Source organism: Mastomys coucha, unplaced genomic scaffold (genome assembly GCF_008632895.1).
Source record: "Mastomys coucha isolate ucsf_1 unplaced genomic scaffold, UCSF_Mcou_1 pScaffold7, whole genome shotgun sequence".
In the NCBI taxonomy this organism is placed as follows: Eukaryota; Metazoa; Chordata; class Mammalia; order Rodentia; family Muridae; genus Mastomys; species Mastomys coucha.
In genome coordinates, this window is record NW_022196913.1 from 13,993,476 (window position 1) to 13,999,577 (window position 6,102).

The window sequence follows — 6,102 nt, forward strand, 5'->3', positions numbered from 1 at the left end:
TTCCCTCACTAGATATTCCCTCATACACACACACAAACACACACACACACACACACACACACACACACAGAGAGAGAGAGAGAGAGAGAGAGAGAGAGAGAGAGAGAGAGAGAAAGAGATTGTTTCCTTAGTGATTCTGGGTTCTGTCAGGTTGACTATTAACCATCATAATCAATGAGAAAAATTTGATTCATCAAGGCTGAGGAACTTTTATAGACTCCTTGATAAGTAGCTAATTCATAGTGAAATCCAGGCCTGACAAGCTCATATGCCATATTTGTTTTGATAAGTAACACTGATGTAATACTCATGAAACTACCCTTAATCCCATCAGGCACTATCTCTGTTCTCTCAGGCTCATCTCTGTTGATAGCAATATCGTTTGATTGATTTAATCCTTCTATCAACCCTATTCCTATTTCTACTTCACAAGTGAGAAATTTGTGGCACAGAGAAATTAACATTAGCAAGTATCCATATAAGAGTCTGAATTCAGACGCAGGCGCAAACAATTAGGTGCAGAGCAGCCAGCATGGCCTTCGTCAACCTTGTGCCCAAACTCCAGCAATCTGTAATTGATGTAATAAAGGGCATTCAGAACCTGTTTGCTGAGAAAGGCATTGAGGAGCAGGTGTTGAAAGACCTGAAGAAGCTCTGGGAAACCAAAGTCTTACAATGTAAAGCGACAGAGGACTTCTTCAGAAATAGTGTGCAGGCGCCGCTTCTCAGTCTCCAGCTGCCACATACATGGCTTACCACCAACACTGCAATCGACAGCTTCGTTGCTGATCCCAGCTGGTAGAACTCTCCCGAGTTTTATGCCAGAAGGCCTGAACACTGCCAGCTGTGGTGCAAACTTTGCCTTTCCTGACTATCCAATCCACATCCTAGCAGGGATGGCCCTCTAGACGGCATCTGGTCACCTTTACAAAGTCAGTGTACCAGGCATGGTGACACAGACTTCCCGGAGAACAGAAATTCTCCAGCATCCATATCATCAAGTCCTTCAGCAGCTTGGACAGCCTTCAGACCACTGCATCCTACTCCACCGGTCAGGAACCATGTAGAAAATGCTACCAGCGATAGGCGCGTTCTCCCTGGAAATGAGCTGAGGCCACAGGAAAGCTCTCAGTACATCAGCCTTCCGGGTATGGGAGCAACCTTCCAGGTCGCTCTAACAGAGTCTGGCCTGGAGCCAGTGCTTGTTGTCTTAGCAAACCTGACTCAGGATAAGTGTGACGGTCCTTTCTCACAGGGCCCTCTAGGCACTCTCCACCACCACGTGCTTGACTCACAGCTTCACAGCCTTAAAAACAGGATATATCGATGTGACTCCATAAAGCAACTGAGAAAAACAGAGGAGTCCAGCAGCCTCCGTGTGTCAGAGAAGAATTGTACTTCTGAGAGGGATCCGAATATTCAGGTAACCGAAGGTGATATTAATGAAATAGTTCAAATAGGTGGAACTGGCGATAACTTTTCTACTGAAGAGGTGGGAAGTATAAGGGATGCAGATGAAAATTAATTCCCAGGGATCATGGATGCTGGTGACCTCAAGGTGCTTGAAGAAGAAGTGGACAGCATATCAAATGAAGATTCAACGGCAAAAGGCAGCAACGAGGACCATCAAACAGACACCCCAGAAGAGGATCCCCTAAACTCCAGAGATGACATCAGTGAGCAGGATGTGCCAGACCTGTTTGACACAGATAATGTAATTGTCTGTCAGTATGATAAGATTCACCAGAACAAGAACAGATGGAAATTCTACTTGAAAGACGGTGTCATATACTTTGGAGGGAGAAACTACGGTTTGCAAAAGCCATTGGTGAAGCAGAGTGTTAAGCACCAGAAGCCCAGTGCATCAGCTTTGTAACCTACATGGACTATTACATCATATGTGTGGCCCACATTCTTATTTTATATGTGGTCCATCAAAGAGTTGATTAACTTTTTTGTTCACTATATGGAATTAAATAAAAGTATAGTTCAAATGCAAACACACACACACACACACACACACACAAGTCTGAATTCAGAAGGCCTGAAATTGGCAGTCCCCATTAAATCTGATCAGCATCCATTAATGTTTTTAAGTCTATATTTACAGTGCCCCTTTTCAAAAACAATATTATGAAAAATTATTCCACAATAAAGTAAGGAATATATAAATTACTTTTAATCAGCACAAAGGTAAAATAAAGAACTTTAGGCAAGAAACAAAACAAACAAACAAACAAACCAAAAACCCTAAAGTGAGAAGTTGAAGCAAGATAAAGACTTTATTCAGGATGTTCCTGATAGGCACAGAGACTGCAGAGTGGGCTCTCAGAGTGGGGGAGAGACTTGGCTTAGTTCTAAATATAGCAAAACTAGAAGTGGGGACACGTAGTCAGAAAGCAGAGTACATGACAGTGTATAGAAAAGTACCTAAGATCAGATAAAGGAGACTGTAGATGAACTTACCTTATAGAATTCTTGCTGATGACAGGCAAGGGAGCATAGACATTGCTTAGGAGTGGTGGAAGTTGACAACACTTGGCAGATAAGGATACTCAGATGTAGAATATGGAGTTTTTGTTAAACTCACTTAACAAAGTGTTTTGTCAACGGTGGGTATTACAAGTCAATACACAGAGGGGCCAACAGAAGATTCTGAATCCTGATTAACACATGGCTAAGCAAAGAGTCTTTGTTGGGTCACAGGAAAGTTAATTCCAGAAACATGCTGGGAAGTGTTATTTACTTACTAAAGGATAGTTATGCAGAATAAAAGTCATGTCAAAGGAATTCACCCAACTCAAACACATTATAACACTATCCAATCTTATTCCAATTACCAACTTCTAAGAACCAGGTAATCAAATGAAGCAAAAGAATCCCTCTTCATCTTACCGAGCCTCACAATCAAAGACGAAAGTAACATGGAAGGTTGGAGCCTCTGCTACTCTAAAGTCAACAACCCTCTAGAACCTAAGACAAGGCTATAAGGGTCTAGCATAGGGTCAAACTGCAGCCTACAGTTCAGTAAATAAGGGTGTGAAAATGCTCATTTCATAATCCATCCTTTGTAACACAAGGTGGGGAACAGAATAGTTTGCCATGTTATTATCCAGGGTTTGTCTAAATTCTCAGCACTTCAAATATACATATCCTGTGTGTGGCACAGTGCATTCATATTTTCCAGAGGATATCTTCCCAGGTATGGTCAGGTCTCTCCTTCAACCATGTGACGATCAAACACAAGTTGTCAGACTTGGCCATAAAAGGTTTTATCCACTGAGCAACCTTGACAACTCCTGTACTAAATCATCTGCCCAAATTATTCTTTCTAAAGCTATGTCTGGGTTTGACATACTGCCAAAGGTACTGGACAAGAAACACTGGTTAGACAGCACAAAGTATGGGTGCTGATGCCATTTTAATTGGTTTTTGCAAATACTGACAATTGCATCTGACACAGTAGAGCAAGACCAGGTCATCTGAGCCAAGTCCAACGCTTGGAAACTAACATTTCCTGTCATAAAACTTACAGTTTGGACTTGGAGTGACATTTCCATTTTGTGTGTGTGTTTGTGTGAGTGTGTGTGTATGTGTGTGTGTGCGGTCCTTACCTTCCTTTTGCCTGTAATCCCTCCAGTTGCACTGAAAATTTCTTCTTCTTTGATGCTTAGTCTTGTAGTTACTTCAGAGTATAAGAAAACACATTCCTTAGACATCACAAAAGGAAACAAAAAAGCCATACTTCCAGCTTTAAGAACAATCAAAGCTGACATTACAGTCTTTTCCGCCTCTTTGAGAGAGTTGTGTTGCCTACTCTAGGAGCTAGAGTAAAACAAACACTTCAGTTGTTATTCAGCAAGAAGTGTGATGAGACAGGATACCCACTGGTTGTTTCCTGAGGGCCCCTGTGGTAATATTTCCTGGCTACTTAGATCAGCCATTCCATTGGCACTGTGAGCCAACTACTCAGGAAATCACAGAACCTAGCATTGAAGGGGTAAAGAGATCATTCAGTCTAGTTTGTGACACCGAATCACTAGATTCTTCCTTAATACATTTCTGAGGAACTTCTGAGGAAATACCAAATTTCTGCTCTGTGATAGGAGCTTGTGCCTCTCAAACCCATCTGAACCAATTGCTGGGCAAGTTCAACAGAAATTTATTTCTTGTATTAGCCGATATACTCTTTCTGTAATCTTTTATGTACTGACCTTCTTCTGTGTCTTTGAGCTATCCATATGTACTAGTCCAGAAATTATCATGCCATTAAATCAGCTTCCATTCCAATGTGAGCCTCTTCTAGGCAGTGCTGATAGCAATACTCTATGTGGGTCATTATTGGAGTCCCAGCCAATTCCCTGTAGCCTCATGTGAATAAGAAAGTCTCAGAAGCCCACACAGAGCTACATATTCAGAGTGTTCCTGAATTCTTTGTTAATCAGTGCCCTGCTTGTTTCAGTGAAATTTTTATAGCTTTCTGCCCTTCTAGATCCCACTGGGGATGCTGTGAGAGAGCAAGCTGCTGATGCCACAGTCAAGGAACCCTGAGGCCCCTCCCTGTGTACTCTTATTCTAAAATGTAGCACTCTTTGGTCCAGAAGATGGCCCAGTGGGTAAAGTAAATGGTACCAAGCCTGACAACCTGAGTTTAGTCCCTTGGATTGACAGGGAGGTAGGTGAGACCATGACCTACACACACAGGGGGGGGGAAGGAGGGAGGGAAAAGGGAGAGAGAGAGAGAGAGAAAGAGAGAGAGAGAGAGAGAGAGAGAGAGAGAGAGAGAGAGAGAAGATGAAAGATGAAAGATGAAAGTAGCACTTTTCTATCTAGCCCACTACTTGAAACCATTTCTGCCATTACTTCTTAGCCTTTTGAAAGGCAGAAGCAGCCTTTGTGGCCAGTCTCCACATCCAACCCCAACAATTGAATCCAGTGTCTGATACTCATTGCCTAAATGAGCTCCAGTGGAAGGGAAGACAAGGAAGGGCAAGAAGACCAACCGAGCACTATCAGTAACCACCACACCTAGTTTCCTGCTTTGCAGCTGAAATGCCCCTCACAGATCAATATCTTTGCATCCCTGCTCTCCAGCTGAGCTCTTTTGTCAGGCTCTGGGGTATGGCTGGCAAAGGTGGGTTATAGGTGGTAAGCCCTTAAGAGTTATATCTTGTCCCCATTTCCTATCTGTTTTAGTCATAGTTCTCTAGAGGAACAGAATTTGCAGGGTGAATATAATAATGAATATATACATACATGTATATACACATATATAATGAGATGCATTATAATGGCTTACAGAATGTGGCTCACCTAATCTAACAATGGCTGTCTATTAAGGGAAGGTCCAAGAATCCAGTAGTTGCTCAGTCCACAAGGCTGGATGTCTTAGTGGGTCTTCAGTATATGTTGGATTCTCAAAACTTAGGCTCCAGTGCCAGTGAAAGAATGGACTTATAATGAGACCAAGAACAAGCAGGCAAAGGGAGAGAGAGAGGGGGAAGGGGGCAGGGGGAGGGAGTTTCTTTCTTCCATGTTCTTTTCATAGGCTGACAGCCAAAGGTGTGGTCCAGATTACAAGTAGATCTTTCCAACTCAAGAGATCCAGATTAGAAGTGGACGTTCCTACTTCAAATAATTAAGGGAAAAATCCTGCCCAGGTGTGCCCAGTCATTTGTGTTTTAGTTAATTCCAGGTGTAGTCAAGGGAACAGCCAAGAATAGCCATCACACTGTCCATCTCTGCTTCTTAGCTGATACCATGGGAGAAGACACCAGCACAAGCTTCCGCTGCCGTTGACTGACCCATTCCAGACACATACCCTGATGGACAGAGCCTTTGCAATTATGAACCCAAAGGAATCCCTGTTCTTTTGCTTCTGTCAGGTATTTGGCCATAGTAATATATGTAGGGTTTTTTCTTCCTTTTTCTTTTTTTTTTTTTTTAAGGAATCATATAGTAAGAGTTTGGGTTTCTTTAAAAGCCCAGTTATGTAACCTTGTTTTGTTTTAATCCCAGGTGTGGGATATGGGGCTGCTTTAAATCGTCCACAGAAGCAGACTATTTGCTTCATGCGTGTTCTGGCAGGAGTATGATTATTCC

At 42.5% G+C, this 6,102-nt stretch overlaps 1 pseudogene; it reads left to right on the forward strand.

Annotated features, from left to right (window-relative positions):
• The first annotated feature begins 408 nt into the window (after window positions 1–408).
• On the forward strand, window positions 409–1,845 carry LOC116082597 (annotated as a pseudogene).
• The last annotated feature ends 4,257 nt before the right edge of the window (window positions 1,846–6,102 follow it).